Genomic DNA, 14,321 nt, shown 5'->3' on the forward strand with positions numbered 1-14,321 from the left:
CTTTCATGAGGATTGGTTGAACTTTTATGCCTTTTAGACATCAAGAGGCAACAAATAAATCTCGTATCACAAATTTGTGTTTGGACAAATTCAGAAATGATTTAATCAATTTTAAAAATTCATCTACAGAAAGATACTGGGTACAGAGGGATCGAATCTGGTATCGAAACGTTTATGCAAAGTTACCACTTTCCATCAAGCCGTCAGCTTGTTTGCCATTCGTTGCCACCACTGCACGATGGGGTTGTATACATATTAGGAAGGACATTTATTTATTTATTTATTTACACATACACTGAACAAACTTTTCACTTAAATAACTTAATTAGATACAATCTCTTTATAAGAAAATAATTTTAACATACATACATATCTGTCACGCCTGTCTCCCATTAGGGTAGGCAGAAACAATGGAACTACAGATGCTTCGATTCAAACAAACCTCTTTCGCTTCTTCCAAATAATTTTAATTACAAATACATGTTATGACATATGACAAAACAACACAAAAATTAAGATTTTACAATTATATAACATTATTATTTTATTTTGAAAAATAAAAAAAAATATTAAAAAAAAAATAAAAATAAAAAATAATATCTAAATGTCTTATTTTAACTTGTTGAAAAACTTGACTCGTTTAAATATAAACAAGTAATTATCATAAATTGTTAATGAAAAGAGGTTATTTTGGATAAATACATACATGATATTTTGAAGAGAAATAAAAAATCCCGTGGTATATGTTCCCATCACTATTTGCAACGAAATAATGCCCTTATCAAAGTCCACAGGAAACGTGGCAGGATGGATCGGGATTGCAGTTCGTGATACGCTTCCAGTGTTACAAAAAAAAAAAACTGCGCCTAAATAACCATTCCTACATCTAACAGAACAGTTATTAGGGATGGAGCATAAATATAGATATAATGAGATATAGATGGAGTTAGATGCAAGAATCTCGATTAGGTAACGTTTGATTTAATTTAGACAGAGTCCAAGTAGAATTTTAAATTAGTTACAGTAAAAAAAAACAACTGAAATAAAGGCAGGGGTGCCAATTGTTGTTATCTATCATGATTTAATCCAGTTTTACTGATAAACTTTATTTAAGCCGTCGATTTAACTTAAAAATGAAGGTAGTTTTAAATTCACTTGTTCTTTTATGTGCATGTTTCGCGATATCTGTGCCAATTCTGATCCGATTTTGATGGTTCCTTATGGAATCAATAAGTTTTAAACCTGTGTAGGTCGCATATTAATTTTGTCATAATTTAATGTTTTAGGAATTAACTATCTATTTACTGTCTTACCTTTACTTACTTACCTTTTATTTTACCCTTTATTTACCTTTCTATTAATACCATAAATGTTTCAATGATTGCGACTAAATGAAGGAATTTTATCGCTTTGGATATGTTTGTAGATGGATAATATTGCTAACGTACTATCCGTATGTCAGAATATCAGTAGTGGATGAAACAACGAGATTGAAGTCAATTCAAATTATTTATTCCCTTTTTATGGGTAATAATGGAATGGTAACCCCGCATGTGCTATCGGTATACGTTGGTGGGGCACCAGTGATAGATGATAAGATGAAGATAAATGTAGGTCCGTTAGCCCATCGTGACGAATTCCACAAGACTTAACCACGATGGTTTTTAGAGGAACCGTGTTGAGGTCGATCTGATAGGGTATATTGCTAGCAATGTGTCTGTTAGACCCCCATTACTAAGAATTCCTTTTTCCCTAAATGATCTATTTCTAGGGGGAAGGTGTGGAGGTAGACCTGTGGGGTTACTCTTGAAATAAATTCCAATAAATCGATATTGATGTTGAGACGTTTCGCACACTCGAATTGCAACACTAGCGACATAATGGTTCCATATTGTTCTGATAGATGCATGTTAGTGTAACTTGAAAATGCAAACTATTGTAAACCGATCCCAATTATAACCTAATTCCTAATTGTTGTTTTATAAGTGCAGTATAAAATTCATTTACAATAGATTGAATTGGGGGAAAGGGATTGTTAACAATGGAGTTTGACTGCCCTATTGCTAGCAATATTAGGTCAACCTCCACGTGCTTCCTCCTGGAAACCATCGTGAACAATTCTTGTTGAATTCGTCACGATGGGCTAACTGATCTGCTTCATCCTCACCTATCATCCTTCACTGGTGCCCCGCCGGTGTATACCGATAGCGCGGGTGGGGTTACCATTCCATTATCACCCATTAAAAAAAATTATTGGATTGATATTAGAATCAAGGGTAGATTGGCTGACACGACGTTTTTTTGTAAATAGTCCCTAGTGTTCCTGTAAATGCTAAAATAACCCAGTAGGTACCTTTTACCATGTCGAATTTCGTCATTCAGCTTAGGGTACACAGATTACAAAACTTTATTAACATTATATCATAATTACAGCGTGCAAAATTAGCGGGCTACATCTAGAACTTAAAATGTATTAGTGTCTATGTACACATAGGTGCCTATTATTTTACGGGTGGTCGGTTATAGAAATAGTATTATATTATCTATGGTTTTAGTTACGTAAATAAATATACATTTAATTAACGTTCAATACAAGCAGATATGATATTTAATAATTAAGTTACAGGAATGGTGCACAGGAAAAACCTATGACGGTGTCGTTAACCACATTTTGTGTATTTGTCGTTTCAAATGGTTATATTTTATACATATATGTAGGTACCTACTAGCTATGGGTTATTTTTTGTAACATTTATATATGTTTATACCGTCCGGGGGGAGGGGTGTTAATAATGCGGGCTACCAGTTTTTTTTTATACAACTTAGAATGGCAAACAAGCTAATGGTCCACCTAATGGAAAGTGGTAACCGTCGCCTATAGACATGAGCAGTACCATGGACATAACAGAGTATACTGTTTCGCCCATGATACCGCCCATGTGTTGCCATTCCTGAGGACTCAGGTGTTATTCCTCTGTACCCTGGTAATTCACGCCATATCCCATCCTTCAAACCGAAACACAACAATGCAAACACAACTGCTTCACGGTACAAACACGAATGGGACAGAGGTACCCAAGCAATCGACTTTTGTACAAAGTCTCCCTCTGGTACGTAGTTTCCCTTGGAAATCGTCGTGCTGAATTCCAGGTTTCTTCATCACGGTGACCTGTCCTTTCATTCTCACTTAGCATCTCTCACTGGTGCCCTGCCAGTATATACCGTTAGCGTAAGCGGAGCGACCATTTCGTTAAAGAATTAAAGAATAAACTACCCTAGTCCACAGGTACAGCAACGCAGGAGGTACCATGAGCATCCCAGTGTATTCTGTGATGTCCATGGCCTGTAGCCGACGGTAATCGTTAGCTATCAGCTGGGCACTTAGCTTATTTGCTATTTAAGTCTCATAAAGAAAGGTTATTGAGCAAAAAAAGGTATCAGATTATGAATACACAGTAATTCGGTTATTTTGCTCCACTTACCTGATACAGTTCAAGTTTAAAGCACCCCAGAACAGCTGTATTGATTCACAATTACCACAAACACAGAGACCAAGTGAATGTTTACAAATTTCCCAAATAGATACACAACAAACAGCGATAAACTATGTAACACCGCAGTGGAATTGTTTTCTCTCTTATTGAAGCGAGTTGTTACGAAAATTTCGAGGGTCAGCCGTCTGTCAATGTCACGACCTTGAGGTCAAGGACGGGGTCTGATCATGCGCACACGGTACAACAATGTTATCAAGGTTCCTGCCACCCGGCAGGAATGGCTGAAGAATTCAAAATACAAAACGTGCCCCCCTAAAGCGGTGCCACTCTTGAGGACTTTTTTTATGCAATTGTACAAATGCCGTTTGTTTGGATACCTCTGTCACATTCGTGTTTCTACCGTGAAGCAGTTGTGTCTGCATGGCCGTGTTTCGGTTTGAAGGGTGGTATATGGCGTGAATTTACAGGGTACAGAGGAATAACATCTGAGTCCTCAAGAATAGCAACGCGTGAGGGGTATCATGGGCGAAACAGTATACTCTGTTATGTCCACGGTACTGCTCATGTCTATAGGCGACGGTTACCACTTTCCTTTAGGTGGACAGTCAGCTTGTTTGCCATTCTAAGTTGTATAAAAAAAAACTGATTTAGATAAAATTTCTATAGGACCAAACTGACTTAATCATGTTTTATTTTTATATATGGGATAGATAAAAATATATGGAATTATATATAGAATAGTTTTTTTTGATGGGTGAAAATGGTATGGTAACCCCGCCTGCGCTAACGGGATACGCTGGCGGAGCACCAGTGAAGGGTGATAGATGAGGATGAAAACAGGCCAGTTAGCCCATCACGATGAATTCATCAGGAATTAACCATGATAGTTTCCAGGGAGAACCGCGAGGAGGTCGACCTGGTTGGGTATATTGCTAGCAATGGGATTCTCAGTCTCCATTACTAACAATCCCTTTCCCCCATATATATGGAATAGTTAACTGCTTATATATTATTAAGTGTTAACTGTCCCCTATTGAACATAAGCCTATAAGGCTTATGTTCCCATAAGGGGGGGTTTTGCCAGTAGTTGCCATGTTTGGTATGGGAGTTGGCAACCGTAGGCTTTAGAGATGTTTTAAGAGGGACGCTGCTGCCTACTGCACGCCTTTCCTTAGTCACCTCTTACGACACCCACGGGAATGGAAGGGGCGGCCTAATCTATGCCGGGACCACACGGCGAATGTTTTTCACTACATTTTTATTCAATGATAAATTTTTACTTGATTTTGTATATATGTTTAATTTTCTCGTTGCACATGCACATACAACTTCATACGATGCGTGTATTACTTATTAATATTACTTCGTGATAAAAATATCCGAAGTTACTCGCTTTTGTAACGTCCGGCTTAAAAATCTGAAAGGTTACAAGGTACAGCCCTGACCATTATTTGCTTTTAATACGTACAAAGCAATTATTAATAACTTGATAAATGAGCCAAAGTCAAAAATACTTTTTTTTAAATGGGTGATAATGAAATGGTAACCCAGAATGCGCTAACGGTATATACTGACGGGGCATCAATGAGAGATGATAGATGAGGATGGAAGCAGGTCAGTTAGCCCATTGTGAAGAATTCCCCGAGAAGTAACCACGACGTAACCCACCAGAGGGAACCACGTGGAGGTCGACCTGATTGATAAGATTGCTAGAAATGCGGCGGTTAGACCCCATCGCTAACAACCCTTTGCCCCGCCAAAAATACTTATATTTAGTACAGGATTAAGCTTTGTGTTCCCGGTACAGAATGGGCCACCCCTTCCTTTCCCGTGGGCGTCGTAAGAGGCGACTAAGAGAACTTAATTTTCGAACCAAAGCCTAATTGCCAACAACTAGCAACTGTCCACTGCTGAACATAGGTCTTCCTCATAAGGGAGGGTAGTTTACCAGTAGTTACCACACTTGGCAGGCGGATTGGCAACCGCAGTGAGGCTTTTGGTGATATTTTAAAAGGGACATGATTAAATAGATTTTCGAAATTTGCATGCAAATATTAATACACATACATTAACAGAGTCTGTCGAGTTTGTTGCGGGTTTTCTTCGGCAGATAACACACCGATCCCAGAGCGGTAGAATAAAAAATTGGCCGAGTTTTTATAAAAAATTTACACGCCCATATGCTCATTTCGTTAGTTATGGTAATCCATTTAAATATAATAATTAAAACACAATCATGAAATATATAATAGTGCTATATTTAAGTAAAATAACGTATCAATAAAATTTTACATAAATGGAGGTCACAAAACAGAAAAAATAAACGTAATATGCGTAAAGCTGCCTTTAACAAAATGGTTATCGCTATAATTACATATAATATAATATCAGCGCCAGTATTTAGGCCTTTTTCCATAAGAATAAACATCCATGTAGAACTGACACTCTCGTGAATCCAATATTACGTTGATGCTCTAACGCTCTAACGTCCAGTTCGCGTCCAATCAGCTAGGGCTTGCATTCAACAGACATGTGCAGTGATATTTTTTTTTAATGGCTGATATTGGAATGGTTACCCCGCCTGTGCTATCGGTATACACTAGCGAGGCACCAGTGATGGACGATAAATGAGGATGAAGCAGGTCAGTTAGCCCATCGTGACGAATTCAACAAGAATTTTTCACGATGGTTTCCAACGGGAACCAAGTGGAGGTAGACCTAATAGGGCATATTGGGGGGAAAGGGATTGTTAGCAATGGAGTTTGACAGCTCCATTGCTAGCGCAGGCGGGGTTACCATTCCATTATCACCCATTAAAAAAAAATAGGGCATATTGCTAGCAATGGTGCTGTCAAACTCAAGCTAACAATTGCTTTTCCACCTGTGCAGTGATATTAGTACGTCGCGCTCATACAAATTGTTAAATGCGAATGAATTTGTGACAATCCTTTAAACTACTGTGGAGGGTAAAGGGAACAAGGGCACATCGTGTATTTAGTACAAGCATACAAGTGTCACTTCCACCGAGTATGTTTACTCTTATGCATTTCTCGATATTGGAAAAATAATCTGAAATTTACAGACTCGTTTTCTGCCAACAAATTCGTATCGAATTCGAGGGTTATTTATGTTTTATTATTGATAACATGCTCAACATACTTGTAGTTCTTGTAAATTTATAATTCTTTACTATTTCATTGAGCTTATTAAAAAAAAAAAGTTTAAATGTTAACCCTTAATTAAGAAGTCTTAAAATTTACAAGGTTAAAAAACATTACGTCTCGACAATTTACCGCTCGGTCTATTTGTTTTGTCACATAACATATAATAGTATTTCTTTCCCCCTTCTATAGGTGGGAGGGGATTCTTAGGAACGGGGACTAGGGGCCCTATTGCCAGCAATATGGCGATGATGATAAATTAACCAGGAATTACTAAGCGCCCTCCCTTCACCTGAAAACCGTTGTAGTCTTAAATGGATGATAATGCAATGGTAATCCAGCTGGCGCTCTCGCTATAGCGCTGGCGGTGCACTAGTGAGAAGCAATAGGTGAAGATGAAAGCAGGTCTTCTAAATAAGTGTCAAGAGTGGTCATGTGGACCGTGCCCACTCCAGATTTGTTTAGTGCCCACCCTTAAATGCAGGCGAAGAATCCCATTATGTACAAAGATATGTCTGGTAATTGTGCCTTCTTTAAGGGTCAGCCCCTCCCTCCTACCCGGAGAAAAAATATTAAATACGCCAATAATTGGATACCAAATGACGGGAGTTCGAGTCTGGTCGGAAGGACCTCGTTTAATTCAACCTAATATATTTTGAGCGGGGTGAAAGGGATTGTTAGCAATGGAGTTTGACAACCCCATTGGTAGCAATATGCCTTATTAGGTCGACCTGCACGTGGAAACCACGTGAACAATTCTTGTTGAATTCGTCACGATGGGCTAACTGACCTGCTTCATCCTCACCTATCATTCTTCACTGGTGCCCCGCCGGTGTATACCGATAGCGCGGGTGGGGTTACCATTCCATTATCATCCACTAAAAAAAAATATATATATTGAGCTTATTCTATCAAACTCCTGGAACATACATTTCCTCACACATTTGCGACTTTTGGCATTACATCTTATTTTTTTACGTGTTACAAGTTCTTTTTACAATTTCTTTTTTGAAAATTTTTACACAATTCATAAACTTATTCAACTTTAAAATTGGTTTAAATTTTTAAAGTTCAATTCATAATTCGGTGCTTAGTTTTATCGTAATTTTAACTATACGTTATTGAATTATAAAAAAATTTATACAGATTTTCCCCGTTATCTATAAAAATTAAAAACTACACACCTTTTTTGGCTATTGAAGTGTTTTCTGTCTTTCATATTGAGAAATTAGTGCAAAACACCTGAGTCCTCAGAAATGGCAACGCATTGGGGGTATCATGGGCGAAACAGTATACTCTGTTATGTCCATGGTACTGCTCATGTATATAGGCGACGGTTACCACTTTCCATCAGGTGGGCCGTCAGCTTGTTTGCCATTCTAAGTTGTATAAAAAAAAGACAAAACACTTCAATAGCTAAAATGGGTTTATTGCAAGTTGGGTGTTTGATAAATAAGGAAGTATATTTGTCAGGTCGACTGATCTAAAATGACCGGGGTGGAAGGTATTTCTAGTAATGTGGACTACCAGTCCCATTGCTAGCAACACACCCTGTCAAATCGACCTCCGAGTGGTCCTCCTGGAAACCCTGCTGAATTCCAGGTGTATTCATCACGATGGGCTAACTGACCTGCCCTTTCATCCTCACCTGTCATCCTTCACTGGTGCCCCGCCAGCGTATACCGTTAGCGCAGGCGGGGTTACCATACCATTATCATCCATTGAAAAAAAGGAATAGTAACCCCGCCTGTGCTAACGGTATACGCTGGAGGGGCACCAGTGAGAGACGATAGGTGAGATGAAAGGGCAGGTCAGTTAGCCCATCGTGATGAATACATCTGAAATTCAGCATGATGGTTTCCAAGTGGGACCACGTGGAGGTCGACCTGACAGGGTATATTGCTGGCAATGGGACTGATAGTCCGCATTAGTAACAATCCCTTCCCCCCATCCCCACCCTTGTAGGTATTACAAATATAATAAAATTAATAAAAAATCATTTGAAGACTGTACAGGCAGTGGAATTTACTGGGTACAGAGAAATAACACCTGAGTCCTCAGGAATGGCAACGCATGGGAGGTATCATGGGCGAAACAGTATACTCTGTTATGTCCACTGTACTGCTCATGTCTATAGGCGAGGGTTACCACTTTCCATCAGGTGGGCCGTCAGCTTGTTAACCATTCTAAGTTCTATAAAAAAAATATTAATTTTAAAATGGCGATTTAACACTATTATTGAATATTACAAAATACAAATGGCATACTTATTCAGAGCTTTATTACACTGTCAAATATGTAGGAATACATTTATATGACTAATTATGAATCCAGAGTAGAAGAAATAATACCTTATTTCTCGATAGAGTTTATTTTCTTATTTCTTGATATATATATATAATAGTCTGAAATTGAAATCAGCATCCTTAGAGGAGTATTCTACCAGGAATATTGAACATTTTTCACTAAGAGACACGGATCGTAAGGCGGTATAGTACATTACTGCAGCGGCCAGCAACTGAGGCATTAATGGACGAAGGTGCATATGTGGGCCGAGGCGTAGACGAGGCATACAAACGTGAGTCCATCAATGCCTAGTTGTGGCCAAGGCTTGTATAGTACTTTTCTCAAACAATGCGCGGAAATCAAAAACACAATTTTACTTTTTAAGTTTAATTACGAATAACGAACAATAATAAATTTTCACGCGCCATAATGTACCTTTGTTTTTTTTTTTCAATAAACAGCTTTCTATTTGCAAGCCAGTTCGAAAGTTAAATAAAACCTTTTATTGGTTACCTCCTTGGTAGCCATGTTTCAAAGTAAAAGGTCATTCCATTTTTAAATTACAGGACAGATATGAGTTTACATAGTAATTTATCTGGCCGCAAAACACGACAGATATGGATTTTCATACAACTTTTGCCGGCCGCTGCCCGCATATATCTGGAATTTTCATTTATCTCGAAGAAGATTGTCAAAATAATGCTCACATTTTCAAGCAGGTTTGAGAAAAAGAATTTTTGACACTGTAAGCACTGTGTGTACACGACCGCTTACCCACACAGAGACGTTCATACCCGATATCCGAACACCGTCTACCTTATCTGTGACGGTACCGCGAGCATCTACCGCTCGCGCACAGTAGGCCGAGGCGCGCAGTCAGCTCGCGTTCACGTCACACCCGCTCATGATTAAGGATCACGAATTAATCCTGAAACTAGTCGAGCTTTCTCGATCTAATTACACGTAAAATAAATCGGTAGCTACATTAGAACGAATTTTGAGTTTTCATTGCAAATTTTTTAACTCGCCTTCCCCGGACGGTTAAAATTTTTTGTTATTATTCGATCCACGTTTCATTGAAAAATGTTCAGTTTTCGTGGGAGATTAGCGAATGTTAAAAGGAAGGTAATGCTTTCAAATTTACTTTTTATATTTCATTCAAACTTGGCAAACTGACATTTTAATATTTAGCCGATATCATCACGACCAAAAATCGACGAAGATTACGTTACAGTTTACACATTAACAATTTGGATGGCTAAAATCGGGTGGGCTTTGGGGTACTTATGTGAAGGCAAGGCCAAAAAAAAGATTCGAATTTCAAAATTTAAATTTTACAACAATGACAAATTTAAAAATATAATGTTTTTTTTCAATAACACATTTAGACAAAATGTCCTTTGACCATTTTTTTGTAAAGTCAACGAATTGTCAAATTTAGACCTTACAGAGATACGATTTAAAGTTGAATTTTGATTGAGGAATCATTAAGAAAAAACTATTTAATTTTTTAATAACATAAATGGATATATTAAAAATGACGTAAATTTTTAAAATGGCACCAGTAATTTTACGTTTAATAGGTAAATATATTTATATTTGTTTTGATTATGATAGAATAATAAAATACAGATACATTCAAGTAATCTGAGGTAATAATATGAATTTTTCTATTTTTTTTTTATTGGATGAAAATGGAATGGTAACCCCGCCCGCGCTAACGGGATACGCTGGCGGAGCACCAGTGAAGGGTGACAGATGAGAATGAAAACAGGCCAGTTAACACATCATGATGAATTCATCAGGAATTAACCATGATAGTTTCTAGGGGAACCGCGAGGAGGTCGACCTGGTTGGGTATATTGCTAGCAATGGGATTCTCAGTCTCCATTACTAACAATCCCTCCCCACCCCCAATTTTTCTACTATAAACGATATCATAAAATGAGTACAAATAAAACATTAGTATAAATAAAAAACTAAATATTAGGTTGTCTGGAAAAGATTGCTTAGCAATAAGACCGCTTCTTGTCTCTCGTACCTATCGAAAATCCTTTAATAAACCATATAATATTGGTGCAATGTTATTTTTTTTATACAACTTAGAATGGCAAACAAGCTGACGGCCCACCTGATGGAAAGTGGCAACCGTCGCCTATAGACATGAGCAGTACCATGGAAATAACAGACTATACTGTTTCACCCATGATACTCCCCGTGCGTTGCCATTCCTGAGGACTCAGGTGTTATTCCTCTGTACCCAGTAAATTCACGCCATATCCCACCTTTCAAACCGAAACACAGCCATGCAAACACAACTGCTTCACGGTTGCAACACGAATGTGACAGAGGTACCCAAACAAACGACTTTTGTACAAAGTCTCCCTCTAGTTCTTTTTGTCACACCGCTCTACCCGCTGACATTGATGCTCCTTTCCACTTTGGGTGTTGCTGGAAGAGAACTCTAGAGTTAAGCTCGCCTTTGTACATTTAATTACCTGTCATATTTCTATATTATTAGTGTCTACAATAAAATATAAATTAATTAATTAATGGCAAACCATGAGAGGTAGCATTAGTGTCACAGTGTATATTCTGTGACGCTCATGGTGTCATGTCTATAGGCGACGGTCAGCACTTTCAAATTGTAACGATTTATAATACGATACCAGAGGGAAACTTGGTACAATAGTCGATTGCTTGTGTACCTCTGTCCCAATCGTGTTTCAACCGTAAAGCAATTGTTTGCATGGCTGTGTTTCGGTTTGAATGGTGGGAAACGGCGTGAATTTACTGGGTACGGAGGAATAACACCAGAGTCCTCAGGAATGGCAACGCATGGGGGGATATCATGGGCGAAACAGTATACTCTGTTATGTCCATGGTACTGCTCATGTCCATAGGCGACGGTTACCACTTTCCATCAGGTGGACCGTCAGATTGTTTGCCATTCTAAGTTGTATAAAAAAAAACAGACTATGGTTTACAGTTTACCATATTTTACACTCAAAAATACATACATACATACATATAATTAAAATATTTAGAATTAAAATAACTCTTGTGTAATATTATATTTATTTCACATTAATACAAAAGATACGTCTTCCTGTTAACTAAACGTTATTTACAAAACAAAACATATTATGAAACTTTATCCGACTTCTGCGTCGTTTTTTTTTTTGATGAGTAAAAAATGGTATGGTAACCCCGCCTGCGCTAACGGGATACGCTGGCGGAGCACCAGTGAAGGGTGATAGATGAGAATGAAAACAGACCCGTTAGCCCATCATGATGAATTCATCGGGAACTAACCATGATAGTTTGGGGGGAAAGGGATTGTTAGTAATGGAGACTGAGAATCCCATTGCTAGCAATATAGCCAACCAGGTCGACCTCCTCGCGGTTCCCCCTGGAAACTATCATGGTTTTTTTTTATACTTTACTAATAAAACTAGCTGTATTCCACGGCTCCGCCCGCGTATATACACAGTACCCCATGTGCTAAGTGCTTAGCTGGCCGTGTGGTCCCGGCATAGAATAGGCCGCCCCTTCCTTTCCCGTGGGTGTCGGTTTCAGGGATGGGCAACAGCGTCTCTCTCAAAACATCTCTAAAGCCTGATTGCGGCTGCCAATCAAATACTAACAATTCTTTTTCCCCAATTGGCGGTTGCCAACCCGCCTGTCAAGCGTGGCAACTACTGGCAAAACCCCCCAAGGGTAGGCTTATATTCAGACTCTACCTATACAGCACATATCTCTCATAATGGCTCTTTCAATTTATTCATAATTTGAAAGGAAATGACAAAACAATAGCTAAAATAGGTTCGTAGAGGACTTAGTTTTTAAGAATGACTTTTTTTCTATTTAATTTAACCTACCCTCCAAAAATAAACATAATGTTGTCTGGTATACAAATTGGGAATCTGTAATTGGCTAATGTAAGGGTGTAAACATAATACTTTTAATTGGGGGGAAAGGGATTATTAGTAATGGAGTTTGACAGCCCTATTGCTAGCAATATGCTCTATTAGATCGACCTCCACGTGGTTCCCCCTGGAAACCATCGTGAACAATTCTTGTTGAATTCGTCACGATGGGCCAACTGACCTGCTTCATCCTCAACTATCATGCTTCACTGGTACCCCGCCAGTGTATACCGATAGCGCAGGCGGGGATACCATTCCATTGTCACCCAATAAAAAAAAAATACTTTTAATTATTCTAGATATAAGCTGTTGATTCCAGATATAATATTAAAATAAAATAAAAATAAATGAAAGGGGTAAATTTTTATCTAAGCTTTGCATACTTCACATTTTTACTTAAACACTGTAAAATCTTATTTATTTTATTTAAACTTTAACGCACAGTAAAATTCTATGTACATTTGGCGGACTTAACACCGGACGGTGTTCTCTACCAGTCAACCATTGGCCAAACCGTTATTTATAATGTGGGAATAAAAATAAAAAAAAAAGCACACTGAGTTAATATCGTATTAGAAACACAGGCCTAGCTTTGACTCATTCTAATATACTAGTGTTGCCTTATAATTGGTGTGTGTCGATTATTAATCGATTCGATAGCACTCAACATTAGGACATAATTGATTATAAACTATTTCACGATTGTAATCGAGTGAGATAATATTGATTAATATATCACATATTGGAGCATGTAGTATTTTAAGTTCGTTATCAAAGGTGTAACAATTAAAAAAAAAAAAAAAAAAACAGTGAATTTACTGGGTACAGAGGAATAACACCCGAGTCCTCAGAAATGGCAATGTATGGGGGATATCATGGGCGAAACAGCATACTCTGTTATGTCCATGGTACTGCTCATGTCTATAGGCGACGGTTACCACTTTCCATCAGGTGGATCGTCAGCTTGTTTGCCATTCTAATTTGCATATAAAAAAATCGCATATTCCATATCGATCTAGTCAATAATCAGTAGCAACATTCGAGTATCGATTCAATCTATACTATAAAAGTAATGTAATTAATAGTAGTCAATTGTAATCGATTATTGCCGATGTCGACAGACCAATCGATATTTCGATTATTCCGACTCACAATCGGTTAATAGATAAATCAATTTATTAGGCTGCACTGTAACATATCTGTAGTTACCCTGCCGTGTCCATCCGTACCCCAGCCCCAGTTTTTATCCGGGGAATTAAAAAGCCCACCTTACGAACTACAATAGGATTAGCTTAGAACTCGCTGTGTTTAGTGTTTTTTTTTTTTTTTTATATATGATAATAGAATGGTAACCCCGCTTGTGTTAACGGTATACGCTGGCGGGGTACCAATGAAGGATGATAGGTGAGGATGAAAAGGCAGATCAGTTAAGCCATCGTGATGAATACATT

This window comes from Galleria mellonella, unplaced genomic scaffold, assembly GCF_026898425.1.
Source record: "Galleria mellonella isolate WM207_F2 unplaced genomic scaffold, CSIRO_AGI_GalMel_v1 utg789, whole genome shotgun sequence".
Lineage (NCBI taxonomy): Eukaryota > Metazoa > Arthropoda > Insecta > Lepidoptera > Pyralidae > Galleria > Galleria mellonella.